The sequence below is a fragment of the Ursus americanus genome, chromosome 1, assembly GCF_024610735.1.
Source record: "Ursus americanus isolate L20-20 chromosome 1, mUrsAme1.1.p, whole genome shotgun sequence".
Lineage (NCBI taxonomy): Eukaryota > Metazoa > Chordata > Mammalia > Carnivora > Ursidae > Ursus > Ursus americanus.
Genome location: NC_142127.1, coordinates 31,015,821 through 31,036,851, shown reverse-complemented (window position 1 = coordinate 31,036,851; position 21,031 = coordinate 31,015,821). Strand labels below are relative to the sequence as shown.

The window sequence follows — 21,031 nt, the reverse complement described above, 5'->3', positions numbered from 1 at the left end:
AAGTATTCAAACTCCTCCTATGGGCACATTCAGGTTTATAAGCAATTCCATTTCTTTCCCTTCCTCTCAAGAAAGTGTATCATAATGTATAATGCATAATAATTAATGGAATTGTTATAAGGCTAACCTTGAATCCTTTCTAATTTATCTTACAAATTTAGTCATTCACAACTTTTGATACTTTATTTTTATAAAATAATTAGTTATAGCAGAGCTAACAACTAATCAATGACTCATTACTCCACGGAGAATTTCTGGTTTACACTATTTGCAGAAACCATATAACTGTCAGAGTTGTTACCTCACTTTGAATGCATGGGCATAATCTGTATGTCTTCTAAACATTATGTACGACTAATAAGTTCCAGACTTATTAGTAAGATTATCCACAATTAATGGGTTCAAAATCACTGATTGTATGCCCTTAAAAGTGACAAAGTAAATTTAAAAACAGCAGGCTGATATTGTATAATCACGTGTATCTAGTATATGCTAAATTCTGCAAGGCCGAGAAAGAACTTCAATTAATACTGCAATTGATTAGCTTATGTATTAGAATAAATAAAGTCACTGCTATAAATTAACTGTTTCATAAGCACTATTTAAGGACCCAACATTAAACAAAGTCTGTCACCTGTCTAAAAAATGTTAATGTTATCACAAGTAAATCAGAAACATAGAATGCGCATGGATCTAAATGAGCACGTGCCAACCAAAAAAAAATATCCTGACTGCATGGCCTGCTGAGGGTTATCCATATGTCTTCTTTTTGTAATATAAAGTATAGCATTAAAGTGAAAATTTCCCATTATTTGGCATTCCTTCATCAAAGTGGAAAGTTCCATGAAAATGAAAGTATGTTTATGCTGCTCATTTTGTCTCACAAATATCTTGTGTCTGGCCCAATATATATTCGTTGAATGAATGAATACTATCCTCACTCTAATTTGAATGTCTCAGGTGTTTGATGTTTGTGATAAATTGTTGATTTCTTAAGAGTATCATTTTGAATTACAATATATGAATTAAAATCAAGTCCAGTCCCATCAGAGACCATTATGAAGGTTGAATACACAAAGCCTCTCTCACTACTGGAATGATTTTTCCACCAACCAGTATACACAATAGGGATGATTAGACTTTCCAATTGTGGCAGAGAGTGTTTTTCCATTTTCTGGATCTCAGGATGTAGATCTTTTCAGCCTCCTTCTCAAGATTTTATTCCTTGAGATAGCTTACAATGAAGAGCTTACAGATGCCAATATTATAAAAACAAGTGTAACAATTTCCATGGGGGGATATCCCTTTTGGCAAATTACAATAGAAACCAAGAATCTATGTGGTTTGGCTAGCCAAACTTTCCTGGAAATGGTCATCGGACATAACAGAAAACTGATCTCCTCCCTGCCGGTTTCATTCCTTTCCAGGAATAAACTCAAAAGTAACCTTTAACCAAAGGTTCCCCAGTGACAACCCCTCACAATTAATCTAATTCCCTTCCCATAAAAAAGTGAAGAAATATCAGTCCCATAACATTTAAGAGACTGAACACATTACCAGAATTGTTAAAACTTAACAGTTGTTGAAACATGGCCAAATCCTAAACTTTCGTGCTTTTTCCTTCCAGCCTAATAGTCACCTGACTCCTATTCAAATATTTGGTAGAAAACTACAACCAAACAAACAGCTTTAGTTCTTCTTACAAACTGTTCTAAATAAGCACCAATGTAACAGCTGCAAAATATGTCTACGAACAACACTGTTATGTAACAGAGACCAACGGTGAGGGTTTTGAAGCATTACAGTGTGTTTAATCCAAGCATTTGCATGCTATCCACCTTCCATCTGCTGCAAAAATGAATCCTCTGGTTCCAAGCGAGTATAATAGAATAAATATCATTTGTGGCTCTGCCAGTAGTACAATTACCAATTCTATAACTGCTCTTCCTCTTCCTTTCTCTTCTAGGATGAAAGAAACTAAGGCAGCAAGCTGGATACATCCAGCTGGGTTCCCTCTAAGCATACCTCTCTTTCTATAATCAAACTCAACAGAAACAGGCTCTTCCTACTGGGACTTCAAACGTGAAGAGTCTGCTGCTCTGCAGAAAATAAATAAGCAGACATCAAAGATTTGTAAGAAATTTGATTAAGAAACTTCCCCAGTCTTTCTACACAGCGGACACCTACTACTGGAATGTGCTGTAGCTAGAATTGGGTATATGGACTTGCCTTTGGGTCCTATTTAATCAATACGTATCCCTCAAGTTGGACACTGTAATGAAAACTTAACAAAATAATGACCCTTGCATGAATTTAGTCTTTGAATCAGAAACCTCATTCATTTGTGTCAAAATATTTTTGTCATTCACCACTTAATTCAAGAGCAAGGTTTAAATTCCTTGTAGAATTGAGAAACTAGTAATACCTAATCAAAAATGATATTACTGCAGTGAAATATCAAGGCAAAATGTTTCCTTACCCAAGGACATCATACTACATATCACCACAATGAAAACATTATGGGGAGGGGGGTAGAAAATATTATCTGGGGGGAAAAGCAACAACTTTGCCTTATTTCTTCGACCATTCATTTAGGTCTCAAGATTCTCTCAATGAGTAACCAAACTTCAAAACTTCAGGACGATGCAAATACTCAACACTAGACTGGTCTGTACAGATAAACTTCCAATCAAAGCCACTTGGATAAAAATACGTTAAAAAGTTAAAACTGTAAAATCATATAGAAAAGTCCATCCAGAAAAGGAAGAACTTGCATAACTTACGTAATTTGTTCAAATACCACATTATTGCTCCAATACCTACTTTGCTTTTCTGGGGCTAACTTTGCCTGCCAGATTCTCTTCACTCTCTCTATATGGCTGTCATCTTCACCCTTGAGGCTCTTGACCTCATCTAACATAGCAAGCAGACCTTTGAAAATAAATTATACCATGTTTCTGAAAGCTATAAGGAGCTTGAGGAATGGCACTTTTCAGGGGAGAGAGTGTTGACAAAGGAAAGTCTCCATCCTAAAAATTCTAACTTGATTACCCAATTGTTTCTAAAAAGGATGCTCATGATTTCTCCCCCTAAATTCTTCATTTACTTGTTGCAAGTCACCAGCCACCTGGTCTACAGGTCTAATATAAACTAGAAGATAAAGCAATTAAGAAAAGGAATCAGCCTCCAGTCCTAAATAGCCTACCAATGTCACACTAAAGTCCAGATGTTACCTCCAGAATTCTCAACATCCTCTGACTCACATAGGAATACCACCATGATCTTACTTCAGGTGAATGGGGGTATGATTTGTAACAATGTCTGCAAAATTTCAAAATACTCAGTTCAAAAACAATGCATTTTTAAAAATAAGAAATCACTTTAAAAGGAAACTATCTGTTTGAGGGTGTGCAAAGAAGATAAGTTGTTTAAATTCATTGTTTTTCAATCAGTTGTATTACTATGTAGCCAGAGGTTCAGTTTGTGATTAAGAGCCAGGCTCTAAACTCAGAAAGCCTTAACCAAATTCTGTCTTTAACACTCACTAGCCATATAACCTTGGGTTATTTCCTTCCCCTCTAAGAAGCAGTTTCTTCATCTGTAATGAAAATCACAATAGTGCCTACCTTACAAAGTTGTTGTGAATGTAAATGAGATGATATATGTAAAGAGTTTAGCTGTGCCAAGAACATAGTGAGCTATTATTATTTTTTAATAATATATTGAGAATATATTTAGTATATATTTAAAAATACAGGTCTATAATGTAAGGTGAGTGATTGAAACTGGGAATAATTTTTACACAGTTTATATATACCTTATGTACAGAAGTTACATATTTTATATAATAAATTCTTTGATGAGTTTATTATTGTTTTCACCCAATTTTGTTTCTGTTAATTTAAAGGTGTTTTATTTTGCAATCTTGATATCTGTTATTCCATATGTCCTGTGGTATTCACAGATAATGCTTGAATTGCTCAAAAAACAGTAATTGACTTGGAATTACTGAGATAAATGAGTCTTCAAAGTTTTTTCTCCACATTTCCTGTTTTATCTTGTTTATTGGTATTATTCAAGATAAACTGAAGTGACCAGTTTGGTTCATTCATAAACTATGTTTTCTAGGGTACTTGTGCAACCAAACAATTCTTTCAAAAATTAAAGATTTTGGAGTGAGAATAAAAGTTGTCACTGACAAAATGCTCAGCTTTCAATTTTAGTGTCACAACTTGATACTTAGTTACATAACTCGAAGACCACATCTGTAAGCTCTATTATTAAAAGGACCTGGTGCTCACAGCATTTAGAAATCTCACTATCCTAGGTATTAAACAAAAGCTACTATTATCTGGGTGTCTTACCTTGAGTCACACTATCAGAAATACTCAGCACTATGAAAACTCATTCAAGAATGTCCACATAATCATGTTACAGGTGACACTTTTTGATTACATAGTCCTTGATAAGGTCTGTGTCAGATGCTATTGTAAATTTTTTTTTGCTGAATTGATCTGAAGCTAACCAAACACAGTAGATTCAATCAAATACCTCACAAACATAAGAATGTTCCATTCAACTCTTAGCAGGCATAATGGATATCCCTAAGATCTAAAGTGTAATGACATTTCTCAGGCATTGAATCGGATGTTGTCAAATGAAGCAGCCTGAGCCAGCTGAACCCATTTGGTCTATGTAAAGATCTTCCTATATAGCATGTGAATACTGATTTTCCCCTTGGAAAACTCCTTAGAAATTTCAAAAGATTGAGAGGCTCAAGAGTCTTCCCTCTAGCCAATGCCTGGTTTTATCTGGTCAGCCAACCTTTTAATGACACAAGAGTGGTCACCAATAAATCTCAGATTGTAATTATTCACCAGCACATCATAGGCCCTGGCTACTCCTTTCACATCATCAAACTCTTTGAAGTTTTGTGAGGGTCCATCTCTAATTTGATGAAAGATTTTACTCTGTAGGTTTCTGAAATACACTCAGGAAAAGGATGAGTTCATTTATTCTGACAGCCATTCCTCACTCACTTCTTTGTTTTGCAGGTGGCATTTGTTTTATTTTTTTTTAAGATTTTTATTTATTCATTTGAGACAGAGAGATACAGAGAGAGAGAAAGAACATAAGCAGGAGGAGAGGCAGAGGGAGAGGGAGAAGCAGACTCTCCACCGAGCAGGGAGGCCAACATGGGGCTCGATCAGGACCTGGAGACCATGACCTGAGCCGAAGGCAGATGCTTAACCATCTGAGCCACCCAGGCGCTCTATGCAGGTGGCATTTAAACCACAGTATTCTGAACTCTAAAGTCAAGGGCAGGGAAGCAATCCCAGTTGCCTCTGTGGCCTATAATTCAGAACCTGACTCATTTGAGTTTCTACAAGTATAGAGCAGTAGGTCCTCGTGTCAGTCACAGCCAGAACAACAACAAAATCACCAAACTAAAAGTTCCCAAAGTATGACCACAAAGCAAAACAGCTAAGCTATGAGCAAAGAGGACTTCCTTCAAGCAGAAAAGCAACCTTCAGACAATATCAATAGCACATCAATAAACAAGGGAGATGCTAAGGGACATTTGTAGCATTGGTTGAATGCTAAGTTAGAATCTTTTGTTTCAGTATGTATAGTTTCTCAATCCAAGACACTTCTCTGGACCTCAACTTTGAATCTAGAGTAGTTTCTTAGTGTCTAACTTAACCTTTGGGTCTCAGCTTAAACATCACTTACTTAATGAAATCTTCCCTGTCCTTCCAAACTAGATTAGATCATGTGTTATATGTTGCCATAATATTCTTTACTTCTTCATAATGTTCATGATGATTAAAATTAATTATTTCTGCAATTATCTGCTTAATTATTAGCCCTTCTCCTGGTTTTAACATTGCAGTAGGCAGGACAATGTCTATTTTGTTTCCTGATATATTGGATATGGCTGATATTTATTTATTGAATAATCATTATTTGGAGACTGAATATCAAAACTGACATATCTAAGAACCTATAATTTTAGACCAGATCAGACTTTACATTGTAATTGGTATAATCTCTATTCCAATGTGGGGATCCTCTCTCGAAGTGTTTAACTGATGATCATCTGGTTGTTCCCTAAACAATTCCAACAAAGGGTCAGTAAATAATTTGTGAGAACTTGTTATTTGTCTACCATTCACCATTTATTAGAAATTGCTCCATCAAGTGCTTCCTATAACTTGTGTCTATCTATTGAGTCCTAGAAGCAATCCAGAATAAAATCCATTCCTTCTATACAAGAACACTTAAAAAGTCCCATAATATGCTCCAATAGGTCTTATTCCCTATAGACTTAAATCCTTGATTCTTCTAAAAGTTCTTCATGTGAATATAACATGTGAATGCTATTTCTCCTCACAATTTGGTTTTAATTCTCCTGACAGTCCTGGTTCCTTTATTCAGCCTGTGTCCCAATGTAACCAAATCCTATAATACTCCAAATGTGGTATGACCCAGACAAAGCACAGTAAAACCATTACCTTCCTTGATCTGGACTCCATAATTTTATTAGTATAGCTTAACTTTGCACTGCTAGTAGTATCCTATTAGCCCTATAAAAAAATTGAATTCTACTGAGCTAAGCACCTGCTTAATAAAGCTGTGGTATCTCCTAGAAATCTAAGAGTTACTTTTCTTTGCCATATGTTATCAGTGCTATTTTTAATTCCCATTGCTTTGGGGAAGATTATATGATATAGGGTACATAGAAGTGTCCTAAGGCCTATCCCATAACAGATATAAAAAAATAAATAGTTTTTTTTTCTCTTCCTTTCCTTATGATTATTTTCGTTTGTCTCAAGACTCCACCAAACAAAGCCACATCTTTTTGTGATGCTTGATGATCACTTCAAATGGTAGCGTCCTAAGAATTGCCTTGGTCTGCAAAGGGCAGCAATGAAGTTTTCATTTCAGTGATGACATATTTTTTAGCTTTTAAAAACCAAGTTAGAGAATGATGCAATGCATCAAGTCTCTGAGTATTACTGTCTACGGCTCCTACAAGCAGAGGCAGCCTTGTGGTATCTTTGCCTTTCCACTTCCAACAAGAATCCATTACATGAGCCTACTGCCATTCTCCACAAAGGCCTTAGGGCTGTGAGTACAAAAAAGGAACCCTGCCACAGTTTATTTTCTGTTTCTTATTAGCTTACAGATTACCCTATGTGAACTGTTTCAAAAAAATAATAACACCTTTCCTCTAAGTCCATTGCAGGTACTCTGATATTTTCTTTTACTGGGTTCATTTGGCTTAATTAACTTATTTCTTTTCTTCCTTTCTATAAGAAAATGAACATGTAACAATCTTATCTGTTTATTTATTACTGTTATTTGTTCATTTATTTACATCAAAGTAATACATACACATAATTTTAAGGACAAATACCTTTATAGTCAACAAAAGGGGGGAAAAAGCTATTTTCTGCTACATTTCTCTCTCTTCCAAAGTCCTGATCATCACAAATAATCATTTTCATCTTTTTCAGATTATTTCTTCTGCTACTCACCTCTTACTTGTAAATAAAATATTACATACCTATATCTTGATTTTTCAGTTTTTTAGAATATCTAATACCTTTGAATAATACAAGAAGAATATTTGAGTCTTTCTACAAAGCTCCACTTCTCTCTCTTTCCCTCTCTTACCTTATCACCATCTTCTCAATCTATGTAATAATTTTTATCAAATTAATATTTAATACACATATCATTATAACTATATTTATTAGAGCTCAGCCAGATAGTATACTATAATTATGTTCCCTTCATTGCAAACATTTGGTTTTTCTGGGTGTTAGTAATTACATCTTTTTTATTCCATTTACTTTGCTTTATAAGTAATCAACACTAGTTCATTCTCAAATTGTAAAAGAACTTTAAAAATATGCTTAAATGTGGTCAAACACATCAGGTAAGCTTTCAGTATCTACTAGAACATTGTTTCCTCTCCAATTTGGACTTGCTGAGAAACTATTTTCCTGAGACTTTGCTGCACCATTATCTTGAAATTCTCTTCACTTTCCTTCTGTTTCACCTCTGTATCTCACAGTCCATGTTTTACCTTCCTTAGTTTACCCCACTTTGTTACTGGCACATTTTTCAGTAGTTTCCTGAGAAAGCTTTCATGGGAAGTAAGTTTTTGAGACAATACCTGTCCGAAAATATTTTTATTTCTGCCTTCACACTTGATTGATAGTTTAGCGGAGTATAGTATTCTATGTGGGAAATTATTTTTCCTCAGGATTCTCATACAGTACTCTACTGTTTTCTAGGTTTCACTGTTTCTATTGAAAAGCTGAAAAAAGGTTGATACTTGAACTATATGATATGACTTTCTCCTCCCTCCTTTTCCTCTCTTCTCTTCTGCTCCCCATCACTCTCCTTCTCAGATCTTTATTTTCTTCATCACTGATATTCTGAAATTTCATGACCCATTTCTCCAGTGTTAATGGGTTTTTTTGTTGATTTTTTCCCCTGTATTCTTCATGAACTCTTTCAGTCTCAAAATTTATGCTCATCAGTTTTGGAAATGTATTACTTCATATTTTTTTACACTTTGTTCTGTTCTCTTTTTTGGAATTAATATTATTCATTAGTTGTACCTTTTGGAAAAATATTATTTTCTTAACTTCTCTTCCAATTTTTCACCTTCTGTCTTTTGATGTTACTTCTGGGAAGCCTGTCTCAAATATATATTGCAAACATCTTACTGATTTTTGATTTATTCTTATCCCGCTTGTAGTTTGAAAGAGTTCTTTCTTGTTCAAGAGAATCTCCCTTGTGAAAATATCCTGTTCTTGTTTCAAATGCAATGTATTATCTTACTGAGAACTTTACTTGCAATTTCTTTCTTTTATCTTTTTTCCCCCCCTTAGGAACTGTTTATTTTCTTTCAACTTTATTTCCATTTGTTTGCCTTTGTGGAAGAGCAGCTTAAGACTACTCGGTGGTTGTTCCTACCCGTTCAGTGGCCTGAGCAGTGGGAGCTGCAGACCATTCTTCAGTGGCAGACTGAGCACTCCAGTCTTCAGTAGGGAACTGCTGAATAGGCACAGAGGGCACCTGTATGCCTTCAGACCAGTCTGTGACTTCAGACTGAGTAGCAGTGAACTCAGGAGCTGGAGCAGTCCATTCACCCTGAAATTCCTCCTTGGTCACAGCCTTTTCAGCAGAAGCCTACTCTTCCTTTTCAATCTCTTCAGGATCTCTGTAGAAGTAGAGATCAGGCCTGACCTCCCATGGTTGTTCAAAGGAAATGGTGCCACGCACGTGTAGAACTTCCTGGGCCAGCAACCACCATATCAGATACACTGAGGGAGAGCTCTCTTGTTGTTGCAAGAGATATCAATGTCCACATAGTGCAGAGGAGAGTCTGTGTTACACAGCGATGGTAGGCAGGTTAATATAAGACAGCTCTGTGAGAGGCTGCTAGTCAGCGTTGGGATCAATAACCACCAGAAGTCTCAGCTCCTGGAAGACTGCTTGGATCTGGTTAGTGAAGCTTCCTGGAGTGAAAAGGCCAGCAATAGGAGGGGCTCCAGTAGCAGCAGCAAATTTCAACACAGCTCACTGACTAGTATTCCTGGATGATATGACAGTGACGTCAGCTGGGTTTTCAGTGCAACAATGACATGAGCTGCCAGCAGAAGCTTCTCCCAAGTTCTTTTCAGATTTATGATATAGATCTCATCACTCTTCCTTCCATAGATGCACTGTCCCATTTGAAAGTCAAGGTTGGTGCCACCTAAGTGGGTTCTTGCTGTTAGGAATTTGAGGATATCCTCCTCTTTCATTTTCAGAACATCAAGGACTCTGGATATCGTGAAAGTTTCCCTTTAAGTTATGATGGGAATGTAAAACAAGGTTGTATGAACCCCTACCCAGGTCTCAAACTGTAAGGCTCTTTGTTTTTTAAGTTTTATTGTCTTTCCTTTATCAACTTTGTTTCCTCTAAGTCTCCCTTTTCTACTTGTTCATTTTGGTCTTTGCCTTCTGCATTAGGAAGTTCCAATGTTTGATTTTCCCTGGTTGGCAATTTATATTTAAATGTGAGGTCCTAAAACTCTGGAGGCGGAAAGAATCTTTGGATTGATAGCTCTTACCATGAGCAATAAAAAGGGGACCATGCTATTTCACTTGAGATGTCCTAATGACAGTTTTGTAAACCTTTTGTTTTGAGCTAATCTTTTGAGCCCAGGATGGGAACTCTCTAGCTTACTTCTCAATGGTGCTGCCATCAGCATTCTGAGAGCCAAAAAGGAAAAAAAGGCTGAAAGACTCCCAGGACAGAACATAGATTTTCACTCAGTCTTCTTGCTGCCAATTCAGGGCTATACCCTATTCATAGTTTAGCTTATTGTCCCTGAGTTAACAGTCTCTTTAGATCAAATTTGCCAGAAATGGAAGCTTCATTTCCTCTCCTGGTAAATTCTTCTGACTTGGGATTTAGCCTGGCTATGATGGCCTGGGGAGGTGATCTGGGAGTCTAGCTACTCGTTAGATAAAACATTCCTTTCACCAATCTTTCTAATTTTAGTTTTGTCTCCTAAACCCAATTTAGAAGTATCTGGTACCTCAAACTCCTATGATTTGGGGGGTTATGCAGGTAAATTGGTTATCTTATTTTTTGTATCCCCCCAATATATTCTTTTCTCTCAAGTCTAATTAATCAAATATCACTTTATCTACCGAGAAATAAATATATACAAATTTGCGACATACTTATACTAAAAAATCTATCTAAAATTCAAATTTAAAATTCAAATTTCATCCACTATTTTGTCCAACAACCAAAGTATGGTAGAAAGCAGAGTAAGGAAGGGTTAGGAATGCTGAAATTTTTACCTTACAATATCATGAATCAAAAGAGTGTTTGGATTTGGGACAAGAAGAAATATATATATATATATATATATATATATATATATATATATATATATATATATATATATATATATATATATTTACATTTTATTTATTTATTTGACGGAGAGAGAGACAGCCATCAAAAGAGGGAACACAAGCAGGGGGAGCGGGAGAGGAAAAAGCAGGCTTCCCAGTGGAGCAGGGAGCCCTATGCGGGGCTCGATCCCAGGACCCTGGGATCACGCCCTGAGCCAAAGGCAGATTCTTAACGATTGAGCCACTCAGGCGCCCCAGAAATAGATATTTTTTATATAATATTTAGATTAGCAAAAGTACCTAATAAACTTACTAACCCAGAACTTTTTAGACAGAGAGGGGATAAAATACGGGAAGTAGGATGAATAAAATCTTTATCTATTATATCAGAAAATCACTAACTTTCTGCTAATGTCTAAATTGAGAAATAAGAAAAGCAGTACATTAAGACATTCACCTAAAAGACCGAAAAGCAGGCATGATTAAATATCGCTGTCACTGGGCACCAGGAAGCTGCTGACATAACATGCAGAGGAGAGGATTATGATTTTTATTATTAGTCCTATAGTACTTTTGCTTGTTAATACACGTTTAACTTAATTTTTTTTTCAATTTGTGTTAAGGATTACTTTAAGCAAATATTTATACTTCTAGTATGGTATTTATTATTATAAAGTAGCAAAAATATTGTGCCCATAAGTGTCTATAGCCTTGACTTAAAAACACTTTCACATACATCTTAAATATTGAAAAGTCAGAGTCAGAATAGCTTAAGTATCAAAGAGAGAAGTCTATTGGAGAAATTAAATTTTCTCTTTTTCTAGTAAGGACAGACTTTTTTTTTCCATGGAAAATATTAAATATGAAAGCAAAACTCCCAGCAGGTGATAATAATCTTGCTTTCATGAAAGAGCAGTCAAGAAAAACACATTCATTTGTCTACTTTCAAAGCTTGCTGCAGTTACTGTCAAATATCTGAGCAATGTTCTCATTTTTAATAATGATTAAATAAGTAATTGTTTCATTAGTCTTAATCTTGGGGCTTACTATAATCTAGGTTTCATGAATAAGCATACTAATTTGTCTGATTAATTTCCTTCTAGCAGTAATTTTAGTTAATAAGAGTGATAAAGGCAATATACAAAAAATGTAACATTCCTGTAATTACTGACTAAAGTTATGAATATATAAATATGCAATTTCCAAAATGAATATGAGTGAAAAATAATAGAAGGGCATAGATATAATAAATTTGCATAGTAATATCAAACAAACTTAATATATACCACGGTAGTCAATGAATCCACTTCAAGTCAAACTGATTGACCTCACAAATTAAAAAAAAAAAAAAAGAAAAAGAAAAACTGTTGTAGCCTTCATGTTCAGTATTATAGGGTCTCTGATGGAGTTTCTCTGATAATAAAATGAAATTATTCCATACTCACTACACACCATGATTCTATAAATAATAAATAAATAACTGATCTTATAAATAAGAGATAAAATACTGTTTTATGATCCAAATCTATGGTGAAAAGTCATGTCTACAAAATATTGAAACCAATTTCCACAAAATACACCTAAAATTCAACCTAGTTACATGCTGAAAACTTATTCTTCTCAGTTGTATTTACAAAGGTACACCTCAATTTAAAAAGGTAATGATAGCAATACTGTAGCTTTAACAAAAGTCATGATTTGCATGAATTACTTATGTTTAAAGGTTTTTGTTGTTTTTTTTTACTTAGGATTCATAATATACCACACCTTATTTTACAACAGAAAGAGAAATTATGGTTCAATTTACTAAAATAATTATAATCATAATCACATCTGCTCTTAAAGACTGTCAAATATCTCCAGAGTGCACTGCATACATTTCCTGTACTAGATTCCCTCTTTTATGAGTTAATTAAACAATTTCACAGCACTATTGTACAACTATTCTGCGTGGCATATTGTTTGTGCAGAACATTCCCTTTAATAGCTCTATTCTTCAAACAGATGTTCATTTAAATTTTTTCAGAGGAACAATTAGTGCATTTATCCTAGTAATGTTGTCACCTTTCTGTGGATTTTGAAGCAGCTCTATCTCTATTTTATGTAGTCAACAATTCCAAAGGGAAGAAAAAAACACTCTTTAGCAAATAGGTCAGTACACAAGAATATCAGCAAATTACCCTCAAATGGTGGCTACTCAAAGTTACCCTGGTATTAGAGTACAAAAGCAACAAGAACTTTTCTCAAAGCATGGAAAAATAAAAATACATGACAGCACATTTCCCCAGTCTACTAGTTTTGTTTTTATGAATTTTTACTTACACATCCAAGCAGATTGGATTCGTTATAAACCAGTGTAAAGTGACAAATTGAAGGGAAGAATGGATGCGAGACCCCTTAAAGTTTGACAAAAGAAAACTGAATCAGTCAATCCCTAAGACATATTTTCCTGGGAAAGTGACACTGTATATTGTTAGGAACTGGCTTATCTTACCTAAACATTTTAAAGGACGGAGATGCCATCTACCATGTGTTTTGAAGAGAAGTTTCCCGCCTTGCTTGACTTAAATCAAGTTTTACAGGATTTGAGTCTCTGGTCAGGTTTGCTTTGTGGAACTCTCTCGATGGATTTACCTCCTCTTATTCTCTCTGTCTTTGAGAGCTATTGCAAAGAGTTAGTTATGTTTGCCAGTGTAGATGTTGCATCTCATGAGAAGAAGGGCCACTTTGTTTTCCTTTTGTGAATAATCTCACTGCAATGAAGTCAGAATCACATTCTTTTACTCTCCTTTAAATAAACGGTGACACAGAAATAACATTTGTCCTCGCTTTTGAACTACAGATTGAGAATTATGAACATCTATTTACCACTTTAAAAGTATAATGTGCATTCATTTAGATGGAAATACAGTGTCAAGAAAAATGAGGAACAGTATGTTTCCAGAGCTATTCTTCTATTCCTTTTTCTTTCTTTCATTTTCTATTAACCAGAATTTGATTCTATTTGAATAAGAAAGCCTGAAAAGTTGAAGCATTACTAGGAATTTGAAATATGCTCACAAAAGGAGCACTTCATTTTTAGGTTAAAAAGTGTGCAAAATGTTAGTTATTGGAAAGTTTCAGAACAATCGTACATAACGTCCCAGTCTCCTCAAAGAATATAGCAGAGCTTAAGATAATAAAGTTTGAACTGTTTTCTTTACCTACACCTTCTGAGGTCTCTAATCAGGAGTGGTCTCAAGGAACATTATTTTAGAATAGGCTTATGAGATGCCATTCTGGGACAGAAGAGTTCAGGAATGATTAAGAATACTGGGATAGCTTTCTCTCTGCCATGTGAACTGTGTGCACCTGGCAGTGAACAATGATGAAATGGAATGTATATGACAGGTTGCCAGAAGCAGAGCACTCCAGTCATTGTAAAGTGAGACCATTTAGGCACTGTTCAGAATGGCAGTAATTTGAAAACCACCTAAAATGTTCAGACAAAGGTAATTTTTAAATGTATTTTAATATATTTATGGAATAAACTGTTCTTTGGACAATAAAAATGTAATATATTTTTTATTTACTAGCACTGAAGAATAATTATAGTGTAAACCCTTAAGAGAAAAAAACAAGTAAAAAAAGCAATATGTATATTTTGGACTCATCTATTTATATATTTATATGAGCACCTGCTCTCCAGACTAAGCAACTTAGTTCTTATTGCATTTACTTAATTTTCCCCCTTACTTTATACTAAATATGATTTGTTTAACACTACAGTGGTCATGATGGGAATATGCTGCCACATACCATGGACACAAATGCTAAGCTTTGCAGGTCAAATATCAGGCTACATTATTACAGTGTGTGTGTGTGTGTGTGTGTGTGTGTGTGTGTGCGCGCGCATGCATTTGAACTTCTTTTTGAAGTACTATAAACATTCATCTAGGTGCACTAATCATAATTGAATATGTTAATGAATTTTCACTATTGAACACATCTAAGTAACAGTCACCCATATCAAGAAAAAACAATTTCCAACCTCATTCCTGCCTCTCCCAGTCACTACTACTTCCATTCAAGCTTAAACAATATCCGATTTATAATACTTTGGCTTCTTTTGCTCAATACTATCTTTGTGATATCTTTGTTTTGTGTCTTTTTGCATTTAGAGTTCATTTATTCTCAGAGCTGTATAGTATTTCATTTTATAAGCATACCACAATTTATACACCTATTCTGTTAAAGGATATTTGGACTGTTTCCAGTATATGACTTAAAAATAGTGCTGCTATAAACATAATCATGGGGATTTATATATTGTTATATAATATTTACTAATTTTTAAAGATTATTCACATCTATGTTTGGGTACCAATTCTCCCTTTTTTGTAGTGTCCTGGTCAAATTTTGGTTATCAAGGTTATGCTGACTTCATAAAATGTGTTAAGAAGTGCTCCTCTTCTTCTATACTCTAGAATGTTTTTCACAAGTTCACTCATTATAAATATTAAGAAGCATTCATGAGGAAGCCATTTAGTCTTAGAGTTTTCTTCTGGGAGGTTTTCGTAATAATATTTTCAATTTCCTCAAAATATAGATGATTAAATGGTATCACTTTTGCTAATTATTTTTTGTAAAATTTTAAAATTTCATCTACATGTTAGATGTCTAAAGTTTTTTCAATATTGCCTTTTTTTTTTTTAAGATTTATCTATTTATTTGAAAGAGAGGATGAGACAGAGAGAGAGACAGCATGAGCAGGAGGGGCAGAGGGGGCAGAGGGAGAGGAAGAAAGAATCCAAAGCAGACTCCGTGCTCAGCACAGAGCCCGATGCGGGGCTCAATCTCATGACCCTGAAATCACGACCTGAGCTGAAACCAAGAGTTGGATGCTTAACCAACTGTGCCACTCAGGTACCCCATAATAATCACTTTTTAAAAAATCTATCACATTGGTAATGTTTCATTTTCTTTCTTTTCTCTTGGTTAATTTTGTTAAAGATTTAGGAATTTTATTAGTAATTTGATTAGTAAAATTACCTTTTGTTTGTTGATTTTCACTATTTCATATTTGTTTCTTATTTCACTGATTTCTGATCTTATTTTTAAGATTTCCTTCTTTCTACTTTCTTTGGCTTTGATCTGCTTTTTTTCCTGTGTTCTTGAGATGGAAGCTTACATAATTCATTTTCAGACTTACTTCAAATACAAATACTGCTTTTGTTTTTATATAATTTGCATTTATGCTGGATTTTAGCTAGTAAATTTTAACTACAAAAAATAACAATCATATCAATATTAGATGCCATAATAGCTGACATTTCACAGCTATACAACAAATGTTTATTGAATGTCTGCCACATGCCAGGAGCTGGGGACACAGTGTTGAAATGAGATATATACGTCATCCTCATGGAGCTTATAGCTTATAGTAATGGGGGACAACAGAGAGCAGTCACATAAACAAACACCTATTATTTGCTAACCATTGTTAAATGACTGTAACTTTTGTTTTAAAATTAGGAAGGACCACAATGAACACTAGGATGACAAAAGAAGAAGACATTTAATAATGACAACTATGCTATAATAGGTACTAATATCTGCATTTTACAAAGACAAGTAAGACTCACAAAGACCCAGTAAACAAGTTTATAACCAACAGACGGATGGAGTTTCCAAATATATTCTTTCCACTCTATCAAATACTTCGGTCAGAGAGCTCGGCATTCTGTTAAGGGGTTCTGCCCTCCATCCTTTTTTAGACACATATAACCTACGACTCAAAGGTAGTTATAAACAGCAGACAGCAGCAGATACTTCCAATGAAGGTTTTAAAAAGGTCTTTTGGTAGTGAGATTAACATCTGAGGTTTGATTTGCAGACTCAAAATGCTAGAATGTAATAACTGAAGGATGTTCCAAGATGATTTTATTTGCTCCTATTATTTATAGATTGGTCACAAGCAGGATGGGAGACAAATGTGTTAAGGGTTAGTGTAAAGCTACAAGAGAAAACAAAGGAAACACAAAGCACATGCCTTAGAGAACAACTGTATCTTCCCAGAAAATTCACATGATATAAATGAGCATTTCTCACAAAATTGAAAATGATGTTGTCAAACATCCCTTCTCCTTTCCTAAATAGTTACGCGTTTCAAGTCCCTTTTTATACATTCCCGAAGAAGAGCTTCACAAATAAACAAAAGACACTGAATGGGCTCCCTTTACAAACCAGCTTCTAGCAGGAATCTCAACTGCTCTGTTGTTTGCTTCCTTTTGCTTCACTGCTCCAGGCAGACAGCAGTCAGTCAGCCCCCTATGCCTTCAGCAGAAGAGACGGAACAAAGAAATCTCTGGGTCCAAAATGCTCAAAAGATCTGCAAATACTTCAGGGCCAGTGAATTTTCAAAACCTGTGAGTTTTGCCTTAAAATTACAAAGGGCCAGGATGAACACAAAACTGGTTGCTGGAGGGTTGGGAGAGAATGACAGTGACTGAGGGGAGACAGCTTCCCAAGAGGTTCTGAAATGGGGAAAAGGGAGACCTCAGCCATAGGAGCATTTGTGGAAGGAAAGATCAGATTTGGCACTTCCCTGGCATACACATATTCACCTATGGCAGATTTCTATTCCAGAGGTAGCTGACCTGGTGGCCAGGTCACAAATCATACTGGTGGCCAAAACTCAGCTTCCGCCCTGCCCATTTTAGTCTGTGTGGTGAATGCAGTTTAGAACCTCAACTCGACAGAACTGTGCCTAATTAACACTCTCCTAATACCCCGGCAAATAACAAACCTGCTGTGGGGGAAAAATGAATTCACACTTCCTTATCAAATTAAGGCCAAAAAAAAAAAAAAGTTTCTAATTAGCTAAAATCAATTAATGTGACAGCAAAATGAATGTATTTATACTGTCAGCTAAAGGTACAGTCAGAGAAGTGTCTAATATATAATGAAGCTGCTGGAGTTTCTTACAGCAGTTAATAAGGGGTTGGGGCTGAGCGGATTTTATCAGTGATTCACAGAATCTGATGGATTTACCTCAGAAGCAGCAGATGTCCTAGAGCATTACCGGACCTAGGTGATTTCTAATTGTAATTATTCATTAAAACTTAGGGGGAAAATACATGGTTAATCAGTAATAGGCATGTAGATCTTGTTGCTTCTTTGCAAACACGCATATAAATGCACAACGCACGTACACTTAAAAATAAAAGGAGTGGAGAGCCTGGGTGGCTCAGTCAGTTAAGCATCCTACTGGACTCTTGGTTTTGGTTCAGGTCATGATCTCATGGGTCCTGAGACTGAGCCCCACATAAGCATAGGTGGGCTCTGCACTCAGCAGGGAGTCTGCTGGAAGATTCTCTCCTGCTGCCCCTCCCTCCACTCCCCCTTACTCTCTCTCAAATAAATAAATAAATCTTCAAAAAACAAATAAAAGGGAGCTTTAGACTGCTCATTAGTAGGTTCTTTATGGAGTCAGTCATATTTTCTGTAAAGCTTTCATGGCTAGTAACTATTTCACAAACTTTTCCTTTATAACTATGCTCAGTTCAAGCCTTGAGACAGAAAAGTACTCCTTGCCAAATAACTCAGGTTGGGGTCCACAAATTACCTTGCTCCCATCCTCTTTAACTATAGTGTTTTGATTCCAAGAATACTGGCAAGTCAGGTGGCTTGAGAGAATGGTCTTACTGACCTGATAAATTGTTAACAGAGAAATGTCCACATTGTGATAATTAGTTAAATGTGATCTAAAATAACGATAATTACATGTATCATGACTTTCTATTCTAGACCAAGTATTTTTTTAATGGACATTTGAGCAGGTTATACAACAAAGTTTAGCACCTCTTCTAATCATAGTTGACTCTTACTGAATTCACCTTCATCAAAGATTCTATTTGATTCCTCTCCAAGTCAGTGGACACAATAGGCATCATCCTTTCCCCTGTGTATGGATGGTGTTTATTTACTTAATGAAGTGTCTGGAGGCCTCTACTGGTGTTTAGGAAAATATCAACTGAGATAGAACAATAATCTTAAAAGGCTTCTAAGCAGATGAACCTCCTTTAAATATATCCAAAAATTCATTCCTATATTTTTAGCACTCTTTCATTATTGTAAACACTGGTAAACTGATTATTGTCATTCCCCGATGTCACCTTTTCTAAGTGTACTGTGTGGCCCCAGGATACCCTGTGTTCTCTTCTCCGGGATGCCATCCTGCCCTGCCCATCCTAGCTGCACTAATTTATCTGCCTGAAGATTATTTTTTCACCCTCTGTCAGCTTATATCATGTCTGAACTCCTCATTCCCCAGGGATTAGGGCAGATTTTTCCATCAAAGCAGCTGTTTGCTGTTTTTTTCTTTTCTCAGTAATGGCAAAACAGCTTTGTTATAAATTAATGGTGTCCACATCAGATGGGGGTCAAAATCAGCTTCTGTTTCATATCCAGTATATTTCTAATCAGGTAAAACTGACAAATACATAAAACACAGTGAGAAGCTGCCAGTAGGAGAAATGGGTGGGATACAATAAAATCTGGAACAGACAGAAGAGTGATTATAAAATTATTTCTAAAAGCATACAGGAAGAAAGGAGGTGATTACCATTGATTGTGACTTTGCTGTGTGTTATACTTTTAGTAATTTCCTCAAAAGTACAAACAATATGAGCATTTTCTTTCCACATTCAACAGCTTATGAAATTCTTTGTAATGTTTATAATACATAACCTCAGTACTCTTCCATCAAAGGAAGAAGGGTATAGAGAAAAGGCAAAATAGAATCAAGTAACACAACCAGCAATCTTAATGGCTATACAGGCATCTATATACATCAAAAGTGAACCTAGGCACATTCTTGAAATATAGGCAAGAAAGGTGAGTTCTGATAGTTAAATTGCCACAAGTCTTAAGTCTTATTCCCTAAAAGCAGACTCTGAGACTAGTATTCTCCTCCAAGTTATTTTTTAAGGGAGTGCTCTCAGAACAGACCAGAATTGAAAGAAGCAAGGAACTGATTTCTGGTGCACTGAGACTGGGTTATACCAGGCTGCTATCTTCCTTCTGGAAGCAACGCAGTGAGTACTTGGTACATCTACCAGTCAAGAAATTACCCTGCAACCCTCAAACCTCTCTGGATGAGGTAGCTCCAGTCACCCAATGGATTACAATGTGAATCATTATCAGCAGCAACTATAGCCTTCAAAGGCCTCTCCCAGGTTCTAAGAGAGATGTCCATACAGTCTGCCACACTCTGTGATGCTTTCATGGCATTTGCTGAGAACCAATGCTCAATCACATATCAAACAGAGTTTTGTGACTTCCTTGGTAAACTTAAAAGCTAATGAGACCCTTCAGGCAATCAACACATGCATAGAGATAAAAAATAAATTGTAATTTTCTTAACTATTCCCCCATCCTATCTACCATCCCATTTTTCTAAAAGACAATGGGCAACAAAATCAATCCTTCAAATGATTAAAAAAATAGAGGTTTTTCTTTTAATAAAGTATATAAAATAAAATCTTCCTTAAGTATAAGAAATACAAAATTCTATCCATCAATGTTAGCCATATAACCATACTTTTGGCTAAGAATAGGATTTTTAAGTTGTAGATGATATTTGAGATATCTCTTCACCTTTTCCAAATATTTCAGGTTATTCTAATTCCATTCTAAATTTTACTGTCTTTACGTAAAAAATCAAATATTGGTTTTTATGAAGTTTTGGGGTTTATAGAATTTATGGAATTTTAATTGGGTGGAAAAAGAAAGATAAGATTTCACTTACTTCTCTGAAGTTTTGATAAGCAGATCTGCTAACTCATGGAAGTAGCAAAATGATGCTCATTCATTTTATAGTCACTTGTGTATCTGCCATAGTTGAACATTTATGATTTTAGATAATGCTGCAAAGGGTTTCAGAATAAGACTTCATGGTATCTTGAATGTTGTATGAGTCTCCACCTCTACTGGACATACTTCTAAACTGGTATTAGGCCATCTGACAATAGTTCAAGACAAGATCATGGGCTGTAGGTTCAAGTATGCCTTGGCCTTTGTACATGCTCTGTTATCAATTAGTTGTGTGACCCTG

The 21,031-nt window shown here is 35.4% G+C and overlaps 1 long non-coding RNA gene and 1 pseudogene across 2 annotated transcripts in view; both read right to left on the bottom strand.

Moving 5' to 3' along the window:
• LOC123782170 (uncharacterized) overlaps nucleotides 1-21,031 on the bottom strand; it is a 218,955-nt gene that overhangs the window by 28,393 nt on the left and 169,531 nt on the right. The gene's annotated exons all lie outside the window — the stretch shown is intronic.
• Nucleotides 8,903-9,770, bottom strand: LOC123783305 (small ribosomal subunit protein uS2 pseudogene; annotated as a pseudogene).